This window comes from Nymphalis io, chromosome 16 (genome assembly GCF_905147045.1).
Source record: "Nymphalis io chromosome 16, ilAglIoxx1.1, whole genome shotgun sequence".
Classification (NCBI taxonomy): Eukaryota; Metazoa; Arthropoda; class Insecta; order Lepidoptera; family Nymphalidae; genus Nymphalis; species Nymphalis io.
The window spans coordinates 10,248,914-10,261,276 of NC_065903.1; the positions used below are offsets into that span (position 1 = coordinate 10,248,914).

The window sequence follows — 12,363 nt, forward strand, 5'->3', positions numbered from 1 at the left end:
CTCTTTTAATCATTATAAATAATTTATCCTAAACACTGTACTTAGTAACGGGTCGTTTTAACTGTGTCAGTGGGATCACGCAGCATCCTTACTTTCGATCGCCTCTGGTGGAGTTTCTCCCACGAAAACGATCGTAATGACGAAATTATGACCATTACGTCTCATACTGAAGATAACTCAAATATATAAAATATATCCTTGCAACATTAATAAATTAAATTCAAAACAATATCGAGGTCCTCAATTCTCTTGCCTAGTTAGAAAAAAAATAAAAAGAACACGTTATAAACATACATATATACATTCCTTCGTCGGTTTCTTTATATGTTATCGTTAACATTATAAATATCGAGTTAAATTCTTAATGCAATAGAATATTTTTTTGATTTTCAAATAAGAATTATTAAGATGATTTTGTTAGCGTTTATTTAATCATAACTAACCACATAATAATTACTCGGATAAAATTTTACAAATATACTGGTATTTACATAGTATGTGACTGTCCATTGATCTTTTAGATACATAACGAGAAATATTACGCCTTGTACAATTTATGTTCAGTGATATTATATTATTTTGTACTTCTGTTTTTAATTTAAGTATTCAGCCGAATATAATAAAATTGGCCGAAAACACCGAATACCGAAAACCGTACTGAATATTCATTTAAACTCTAGTAAATTTAGATTAATAATTTTTATTATTTTAGTCAAATTTTAAAATAGTCCCTCCACCCGACGCAAAGCTGCCCATAATGCAGGTCGCATTTCCGCGTTGTATGGCAATGGACAACCTTTGTGCCAAGTGTGATCCGGAGCGACTGTCAAATCCCCTCTCTCTAGTAAATATATAAAAATAATTTGGGTTTTTTCGTTTTCCGAGTTGTTTTTCCGGTCGTTAAGGATTTTTCTTTCCTTACTAATATTATAAATGCGAAAGTTAATTTGTTTGTTACGCTTTCACGCCTAAACTATTCAACGGATCATCATGAAATTTTGCATACACGCCAGGGGACAGAAAAGGACAGTGGTTACTCAATACCCTCTCTCCCGCGCGCGATCAGAAACTAGTCTGACTCTAAAAGTGAAGGAATGGAAAGGGCATCTGTGTTTATATATACATACTTGTACACAATATCTCTTGCGCAGTTGGCTAAACTTCGTCGACATTGGCCACCAGCTTAAATCAAGGCAATATATTTATTGTAGTAACCAAATATCAAATTTAAGAAAAATGCAATAATATCACATTTAGGTATTTTCTCTTACTCTCTTACAATAACTAAGTATTCTGTATTCAATTAAAAAAAACTTTAATGTAAACACACAAACAAACTTGTTCTTGACTTAACAAAAGCCTTTTTTTGCCGAAATAATATTCTGATTGTAACATATACATGGTAATATATAAGAACTCGGAGACATACAAACCGTTATGGGATATTTCTACCAAATTTCTACGTTGCAGCTACCTCTACCAGTTTTATGCTAACTTCGTTCAATCGTCCAATTGCATTCAATTATATTTCTCAATATTCAAGCAATTACAATGTTGTTATTTATTCTAAGACAACAACTATAACACCGAGTGCTTAATCTACATAATTTTACGACAAAATACCGTTATATAAACGATAGCTGCGTACTTCGTTAGAAAATTAATTATTACAAAGCTTATCAACGCTGGGCCGAATGAATATTATGATATTAGAAATTAGAAAACGGTATGGCTATTCTGTAAGAACAGACTCGAAACTCGTCGCAATAAACAGTCTTGATATGTCAGATGATATGCGACATTGGCCGTAATAATTATAATATTTCAAGAATACACGCATCAAAACAGTATATCACCATAAGTCGGTTTGTGAGTTCTTACAGAATCGCACTGCAGGGATGAAATGATTATGAAAATATATTATGAAAAACCCTTAAAATATTATAAAGTTGACAATAAATAAAAATAACCTTCTCATTCTGGCTAGCGTTTTCCCGCCTACTTATGCCAAGGCCTGCTTTCCTACATCTATACTTCCATATACATTAAAAAAATAATCATACTTACAATATTAATTAACTTCATTTACATTCAAACTAGTTAGTTACTTCCATAATTCCACAATAAGGTATAATGGCGTTTCCCTATTCGACGAATACAAAATTTAAGCAAATCGATCATTTTAATCTATTTGATCATCATAATCTTTGGTCTAAGCCTTAAAATCGATGTATATAGTCTATACAATAATAATAAAAAAACAGCTTATAAGAACTAATTCGAACCATTTAACTTTAGAAAAGTATCATAAAGCTTAACATAACCCCATAGTTTGACTTAACTGTTACGGTTATCTTAATCTCCGGCTCCGTTAGCATCTGGACCGTGACCATACAAATTAAGTAAGTAACCCTAAAACACATGTATGCGATATAAAACTTTATGTATATACGGATAAAGGCTGAATTACAATGATCTCATCAGATATGAGATCCCTTTTAGCCTCATTGTACTTTGTTAACGTACACAGCATATATTATATACTACTTATGTATACATAAATGAAAATATCGATTAACATATCATTGCTACGTTGAAAATTGTTCAAGTAGCCTGCGTTAATTGTTGCGCGCTATTTGTTGTGCTCTAAAGGTCTTAGGTTCAGATTTTCGCTTATACAAATATTTGTCATGATTTTATCCAGATTTTGTATTCACCAACTAGTTTTTTTTTTTTTATAGAATAGGAAGGCGGACTAGCATATGGGCCACCTGATGGTAAGTGGTCACCAAGCGCCCTTAGACATTGGCATTGTAAGAAATGTTAACCATTGCTTACATCACCAATCTGATGAGTGGGTGGTACCTACCCAGACGAGCTTGCACAAAGCCCTACCACCAGTATTAGAGTAGCGTTGTGGAAGAATCGACTCCAATGTGATTTAGTGTTATAAATATGATATTTCTTTTAATAATTCACTTCGTTGCAGCCAACGAGGTGAATTATAAAAAGAAATTAAGTTAATGTAAGCTCATCGGTCCTTGCGGGGTTTGAACCTGCGATCTTTGGTCACGATTCAACTATTCTAGCTTAGGGAAAAAACATAATGTAATATATTTTTGAAATCTTAGATTTTATAACTAACAAATTCGTATATTTCTTCAACAAAAAGTATTCAATACAGCTTTTATGTCGTATAGAACAAAGAAAATCACAAAAATACAATTAAAACAAACACTGTAATTACATTTAAAACATCTATTATATTTTTGTTTGTTTTGCCTCTTAACTATCACCTACCACCCATGAAGTTCACTGTCTACCCATCACGTCGACAACTCAAGCGCGGCCGCACGCTTGTCATAATCTGTGACGGGTAAAACTGCGTCCACACGTTCAGATCAATTCAAATGTGAGTTAGTTAAATACAGAAAAAAAATATTAATATATATAATTTTATTCGAATTTGTTCTAAATTTAAATGTAAGAATATTTAAAAAAAAACCATTTTCAAAAAAGTTATACTTAAAATCTAGAAATTGTTCTAAAATTATAATTAAAGGAATATACGGACAACACGTTTCCAACGAAAGTTGAGATTAAGGTTTAGAAAAATTACTCACACTTGTAGATGGCTTTGTGTGAGTGTTTCATCAATTAACGCCAAATATATTAATAATTGACTTTGTATTGATGTGTTATTATATATTGGCTTAAAGAATGAGTGAGGCAGTGTAACATCTTAGCATCTACATATGATTGACGCTGCAAGGAATGATATATAATTCATGCAGAACACATGGGTGAAAAAAACTATCCAAAAAGTGGTGAATTGTCGACTTTCCAAAAACATTAGTATAATATTGGTAGCATTGATTTGTCTTACAATTTGAATTAAAAAAAAATGTCATCCATTTTTTTAATCTATAAAGTGAATCCTTTAACATGTCAAGTGTAGAGTGGCTATTAGGAAGACCTACGCATAATTTAATATGCGCTCCGAACGCAGGCATGGGTAAAAAGTTAAAAGCTTCTATAAATAATTAGCCTAAGAAATGCGTGTAAACTGGTTTATCGCTTAAACGACTTCAAATAATGACTATTTATTTAACACTCATTTGTTTGGAATCTCGTGGTGAAAAATGTTCAACAAATATGATATTGAGATAATTGAATGTTTCTGATTAAACCGATTCATATATTCTTTCTTTATCATTTAGTTTAAGATTCATCTCTTCAATATATATATATATATATATATTGAAGAGAAATATATATATAATAATAATTATATGTTTGTTCTCTATGCATTCTTAAACCATTCATTTGATTGTGATAAAACTTTTGTGAATTAATCAGCGTAGGCTCGAGATGGTTCCAAGCCCAAAAAACATATTTATTTCTTTGTATGTTTGTCCTTCAATGAAAACCTTCAGAACCGTATTCTACCCGCGCGAAGCCGGAACGAGTGGCTAGTAGCTAATCAATATTATAAATGCGAAAGTGACTGTCTGTTACGCTTAACCACTAAACCGATTTAAGTAAGCCTGAACGCTGTTGCTGAAAGAAGGTAGGCTACCTTTTTATACATAACACATGCTCTCCCCTCACTTATACGCAGGCTAATCCGCTGGCAAAAATTGTTACTATAAATGTGAATGTACGTGTGGATTAATGCATTAGCATAATTATATAGTACGAAATTCCGTCTATTAATAACGCCTTTGCATTTAATTATATTATAAAGCAGAATTTAGCGCTTTATTAATGAAAATATAATTTGTACTTTGTTTTATTAATTTGTAAGAATACATGGAATAATGTACCAAATTATTTACCATAATATTCCAACTGAATCAATATACATATCGATAAAAACGCTATTGAAATCCACACATTAATTTCTGAGATTACTGTAAACAAACACACGAACGTGACGGATGACTTTAAATTATAATATATACACAGGTATATTGTATTCGTGTGCAAATATCTACCGCTCTTTATACCGTGCGCACGCGCATTGCAAACAATACGCTGCGAATGGTCCATTATGTTTCGACTTATGATTAATACCATTTGACATATTGTTTACAATAAGTATATTGTCGAATGTGAACTGTTTTTTTATCTGATTGTGATTATTTATAAAGATAAACATTGTATATTATGATTAAATTGTAAAGAGGCCGTAACTATATGTATGGACAATTATAATATGATAATTTTATGATACAATCATCATATATAATATATTTTATTATAATACAATTTTATTTTTAACTTCATTTTTATTTGTATTTATTTAAGGTGTTTATGTATTAACAGTTGATACAATAAATTTAAAATATAAATAATAATTTAAAAAAAATATTCTTTTACTAACAATAGGTTATCATGTCATGTAACATGAATAAGAATACTTGCCAAACGTTTTATATGGACGCTTTTGAATTACGCGTCGTAGACAATCCTTCTATCCGTAAGCAAAATCAATCGTTTCTTGAATATAGTATGCGAACGTAAATGTATCGAAAGATTTGTATTAAAAAATATCAGTCATATTTGGTCTCACATAAAAATTTAAAGGTACATTTATAAACCATTTTCATTTCTAAAAATAACTTAATTTAGTAGCTCATATAAATAATAATAAAAACAATTATAATGACATTTTATTATTTTAAAATGTCAGCAGGACATTTCGAAAATCCTGTATGGAAGTTACGTCATCAATTTCCCAATTAGTCGCAGGCTGTAACCGTGACGTCATACCTGTTGTACTAAATGTCATAACACGTGGCATTCGAGTCGCGGACAGTACAAGTAGATAGTGAGTCACAGGCTATTTTAATATAACTGGTGTTCGCGCAGTGTTCGAAATTCGAATATAATCATTACTGAAAATTTGAGAAAAACATATGAATTGACATATTTCAAACTTTTTTTTTATATTTTTTATAACATTAAAGTTCGTCAATATTCTACCAAATACGATAAAAAGAAAATCGGCAAACAAACAGGGGAGAAAAAGGCATTGAACTGTTTTGTCTTCGACTCTTTAAAAACTGTTCTATTTACGAGCATATTATAAGTTCGTAAATAATATAATAGCTTAATATAAATAGCTTTTAGTATTTAATATTGAAAATATAGAAAATAAACTCTAAACGGTATTAATTAAGGTTAAACATAGATGTATATAATATATATATAATTTGATTGAATTAAAAAATCTCAATATGTTGATGTTTAAAATAGACTGAAACCACTGACTGGACCGATTGCCATGAAAATTGACCCTTGGCACATATATGTAGGTATTTTTCGAAAAAGGTTTTTGTACTAATCACTTTGTTGTAGCGCTGCAATTTTTCAACTTCTATACCATTTAACCAATTTCATCTATTTTTACTCTTAATTTTTTGAGCCATTTAGACATGTAATCCCTATATTACCTTAAGCTATAAAATACACAGATAATTAAAGCAAATCGCCACAATGACTTGCTAGTACTTATATTACGTAATAGTGCGAAAAATAATAGTATATCACTCATCAGAATTGATTATTAATAAATTTTAATACAAAGTTTCTTACCCATATTTTTTTTTATATTTTCAATTTTTATTTTAATCGTGTTTTATTTTTATTCTGTAGGTTGTGTCCTATCGTTCTATAAAAAAATCAAATTATTTCTCCCATAAAAAATGAAACTCTAAACTAATATGGAGGCCTTACTGGTGGTAGGGCTTTGTGCAAACTCGTCTGGGTAGGTACCACCCACTCATCAGATATTCTACCGCAAAATAGCAGTACGTGGTATTGTTGTGTTCCGGTTTGAAGGGTGAGTGAGCCAGTGTAATTACAGGCACAAGGGACATAAAATCTTAGTTCCCAAGGTTGGTGGCGCATTGGATATGTAAGCGATGGTTGACATTTCTTACAATGCCAATGTCTAAGGGCGTTGGTGACTTACCATAAGGTGGTCCATATGCGTCCGCCTTCCTATTCTATAAAAAAAAATGTGGGTTATACAGGCTGTTGCTCCTAATGATTGATTATTATTCAGAACTCTTAGTTTCAATTATGGCGGAGATTTAATGATCAAGGACAAATTGCATTTAGCCGGTTACGTTGGTATTTAGTTTGTTTCTAACTTGATCTAATAGCTTTTTTATAGGTATCCATTTAAACAATTTCTGAGTAATATATTTTAAGTCGAGGTCATTTGAGATCGAATCAACATTTCGCTTTGCTAATGTGCTTAGCTTATTCTGCGATGTTTGGTGCAGTAAAAGCATACATTTTAGTCTTATGTATTATTTATAAATGTTTGTTTGTACTGGATAAACTCAAAAGCTTCTTAACGGGTTTAAAAAATCATTTACCTATTGATAAGCTTGATTATTAGCGAGTAACATACATATAAACATATATATAAATTAGAGATCTGTACGAAAATTACAACAATGTCAGCCAAAAATAAAACATGTATAGACTGATTTATATAATTCGTTTACTTAAGTAGTAAATATATAAAATATATAATATAAGTATATACAAGTATATTTTTTTCAAATCTATAATATTTCAAAAACCTTTTAAAAAAATTAACCACATTTTTGTTGTTTACCAACCTGCGTGGGTTGCTGACTCGCCTTGAGAATCGGAAATCGAGAGTCAATCATTTACATTAAATTATTGCAAATTTATGAATAAATTGTACGATATAGAACACTTCAAATAACTTATATTCTCATATATATATATATACATAAGTACTGCTTTAATGTCTTGTTAAATATAAATACATTATTAAATGAAAATGTACTTATTGAATATATACTAATATTAATAATTTTATAATTAAAATGAAGTTTTTTTATTCATTTTTATTTAGTTATAAAAACGACTTTTAATTGTATTTTAAACTTATCGAGTTTATTTTGAATAAATTAACAAAAGTTCATGTTACAATAAAAAGAGAAATTAGGCTTTTAGAGAAAGTACCGTACAGAGTAAACGCGCTTATTTGCATTGCATTCCAAACAAACCGAGCTACACAACTTACGGATCCGTTTAAAAACGTACTCACTGTTTAATTATTTGCTATTTAATATGAAAAATATAGTATTACGTGACTTAGAATAATTTTACATTAAAACGATGTAACATTATTGACTGTATAAGGTAAGCAGGAAATACAGTAATTGTTGTAACAATTAAACTTTATATTTTACTATCTAAAAGATAACCTTTAGTTATAACTCTGTATTATGCTATATTTTACGACAGTATAATTGTTGTTGACGTTAGAACTTAGTATTATTTAAAAGTTAAATGAACATATTCTAAATGATTGTATGTAAGTCTGTGTATCACTTAGATTGTTAATTCAATTCAAGTATTTCTTTTATTTCTTGCTTTCTTCTATAAATAACTACGATAAGATTAATTGCACACGTTTACAAAATACGTGATGTAGATACAACATGTTTAGAAACAATTTGACCAAATTAGAAATTCTTATGTATTTTACCTCGTTAAGAAAAAATATTAAAATATATTCTGTACAAACTATCAAGAACTATTTTAGGATCTCCAATATGTATTATTTAAAAAAAAACTTCAAATAATATTACAATTTGTTCTGAAACTTAATGTTTATCTACTTTACTTGGCGGTAGTTCGTCTGGGTGGGTACTACCCACTCATCAGATATTCTTCCGCCAAACAGCAGTACTTAGTAGTGTTGTGTTCCAGCTTTAAGGGTGAGTGAGCCAGTGTGATTAAAAGCAGAAGAGACATAACATTTTAATTATCAAGGTTGGTAGCGCATGGGCGACGTAAGAGTTTATATTTCTTAACCGTGACCACATCCATCAGGTGGTTCATTTGCATGACTGCCTACTTATTTTATAAAGAAAAGAATACTTTCTAATCAGTACTAAGTAATCGACTGCAAAGAACCAATTAACGCCATCTATTGGTAAAAGATTGTAACATCCATATCAAACAAAATATAAAAACTTTTTACTTGCAAACTCCACTCAAACGGAATTGTAATCACAGCTCGTTATAAAATATACACAATAATTATGGTCCTTTCAGCAGTCTATCAAACGTAATGAGGTATTTGATTCAACATCGTTTTGCCATTAAATCTGAATGACTCCGAATCAATTCTTCTATGTCGAGATAAAGGGAAAAAAACCGACGAATGCCATAGTAGTGATTCTGCTAAAGCTATTTTTGTGTCATTATTATATTTGTATACCGCTTAATAGCCGAGAAGCCGAGATAGCCTAGTGGTTAGTACGCGTGAATCTTAACCGATGATCGTGGGTTCAAGCCCGGGCAAGCACCGCTGAATTTTCATGTGCTTAATTTGTGTTTATAATTAATATCGTGCTTGACGGTAAAAGAAAACATCATGAGAAAACCTGCATGTGTAGTAGGTGAATATAACGAAATATTTTTATGCTTATAGCGTGTAATGCAAAATAACACGATTAAAGCACCCTTGCACTCAAAATATACTTCTATCAAAATGAAAAAAAAAAAAAAATATATATATGTATATACACTTTAAATAAAATGTAATACTCCACTAACACAATAATACTTAATAAATTTAAAGGAATGTGCAAAAGCGTGAATAACGGTGACCCTTCAATACAATCGTTAATTCGTTCACAGTTACTTGTAATGATAGCCTGTAAAAACGGAACCTTCCTTGAACGGCACTTGCTTTCAATTAGCCACGTCCTAAGAAACTAAATTATTACCTTCCCATTGAAACTGTTACTCGCATTCTTTGGACTTTATATAAAATAGACCACTTTTGAACTTAGCTGTATCATCTTTGTTATTTTTGAAGAGATGTTGTGTTCCCACAATATGTTTGTATGTATTGTTTTTATTCGGTTGTGTTTATGTTTGTATGTTCATAATATATTTGTATATTTCTACGATTGTGTGCGTTCTCGTATTTTTCAAAAACATACCAACCGATAACTTCATAGTATAAAACAAAAGCCAAACATCAGGATATCTAGTATCTATAAGTGGAAATACACAATTACTTATTTTCTATATAAGGCCTTATATATACGGAAACATTACAACACATGTTGTAAAACCTTTGAATTCCAATAAAAAATATCCACTTCCTACACACACATACACCGAACTCATACATACAAGCATATGTACTAATATACCACGTTTATATTACGTAGATGGCTTTCCTATGCATTGTTGACTTTATATAAAACCTCTTTTTAGTTCTTAATACCTATACATACCAACAAAGAACAATCGAATTAAAAACAAACATTTATATGCTAAGCTGCGCCCAGCCTCGACACATATACACAGCCTTCGCCGTGTATGGTGTATGACGTGTGTTCATTCATGACTCGCCATCCATTGATTTATGACTCCTATTGTGTAGGTGGTAGAGATTGTTATTCAATGAATATCGATTGTAAATACTTAATAAATATTTAACCAATATTTAAAAATGCATACCATATAAAAACAACGTGTATTTTTTCATTTCTTATTAATTCCAATGTTCTATTTTTAAATATCATGTCCGAATATTGATTTACATAATGATAATGTGTCCTAATAGGTACTTAAGCCATAATAAATTATAAATGTAGGTAGTTAGTATCTATCTAGACATATTATATATATTTCAAATGAAATGTCAAGCTATTGTAGAAGGAAGATGCAGAATACAAGTGAAATAATTTTAAAGAAAAACAAATTAAATAAGAAAGAGAGAGGGGAAACGAAATAGAGAGAGATAGATCTACCGTGTCCGATTTCGGCCAAAATAGTCATTCTCGCGACGTGGAAGAATCATAATCATATCGAAACTTTCTGGACATTTAAGTTGCCGGACAACCATATCTGCAGCGTTATATGTTTGCAGCGAGACCAATGAAACAGTCAGCGCCCATCTCTAAAAAAACTGGAACGAAAACATTAATTTTTACGCGAAGAAATTCATTGGTGACAAGATTTATACGTTACGTATATTTAATAACGAATTTCAATATATATGTTCATTCGAACTTTTTAACCACTTTTTAGCCACAGCTCCTTCTAATGTTTCAAGCTATGTCTGGCGTACAAATAGACAGAGTTACATTCGCATTTATAATACGTAGATATTAACATTTTAACAACTACAATATATAACATAAACTAATTTAAAAGCGACAGGTTACAAAGAACTATAATTTGTCGTCACACCTTCGGAATGAACTTGGTAATAATAGCATTTGTCAAATTAATATTCAAGCGTTAACAAATCGCTTTAGATATATTTGTTATTTATGTAATCATTAATCAATACATAAAAATGATATAAAATTGATCACCCATCCAATTTTAGTCTAGACATATCGACACATAACCTTAACATTTGCTTATTTTCGCAAGTTTATTTATGACTTCGTATATTATCATATATAATATATTATTTTTATAATAATGTTACCCAATAAACTGTTTAGATTAATTTTATGCAAATTTTTATTATGCTTTAACTTCCTGTCTATCGTTATGATTTCAGTATTAAATCGGTATATTTTTTGACTAAATATATAACTTTTATCACAAGAATAACAAAATTTTGAAAAAAAAATATATACAAAACGGTAACAATCGACCTTTACTTTGGATGTAGGTATATTATATATCTCTAAATATATATAAGAATACAATATAGCGTCCTAAATAGCAGGTTACGTTTATTACGTTGCATATTTAAGCGCTATCGCGTAAATAAAGTTAAACAATTAACTATATGATCCTAGGCGATGTATTTACTCACTCATGGTCAAGCGCATTCGTGCCATTTAATAATTGGCCAATGATTCGAAACGCGTAGGCAGGCAGGGTTGCCGACTTATCTATGAATATAAATAAAACTGACTATATCCTAGTCCATTCGAAGGAGTAAGGATAAACAAACCATAGATATTCCAAGCTATTTGCTGATTTCCATATTCTATGCGACTTACTAATAAAATAAAAAGTAAAGTAAGATAGCCTATGAATGAACCTATGAACATGCCCAGCTCCCACTGCTGGGCTAAGACCATATACATATTATAATCATGTACAAAGGTCTATAAATATGTTTATTTATTTCAAGAAAACAACAGCATTTTAAATAATATGTTGACATTAATAATACAATATCTAGACAATTGAGTCAATTACTGTTTTCCTTTGAATTATACAAACCTAATAATAGTTAGCAGAAGTAACAACACAAAGTTTTGAAAAATAAAATGTAAATGTAACAAAAATAATTAATTAATAAACAAATATAAAGGA

General features: G+C 30.2%; 1 protein-coding gene across 3 annotated transcripts in view; it reads left to right on the forward strand.

Annotated features, from left to right (window-relative positions):
- The window catches only part of LOC126774334 (uncharacterized), a 119,639-nt gene that overhangs the window by 31,383 nt on the left and 75,893 nt on the right, over positions 1–12,363 (forward strand). The window lies entirely within an intron of this gene.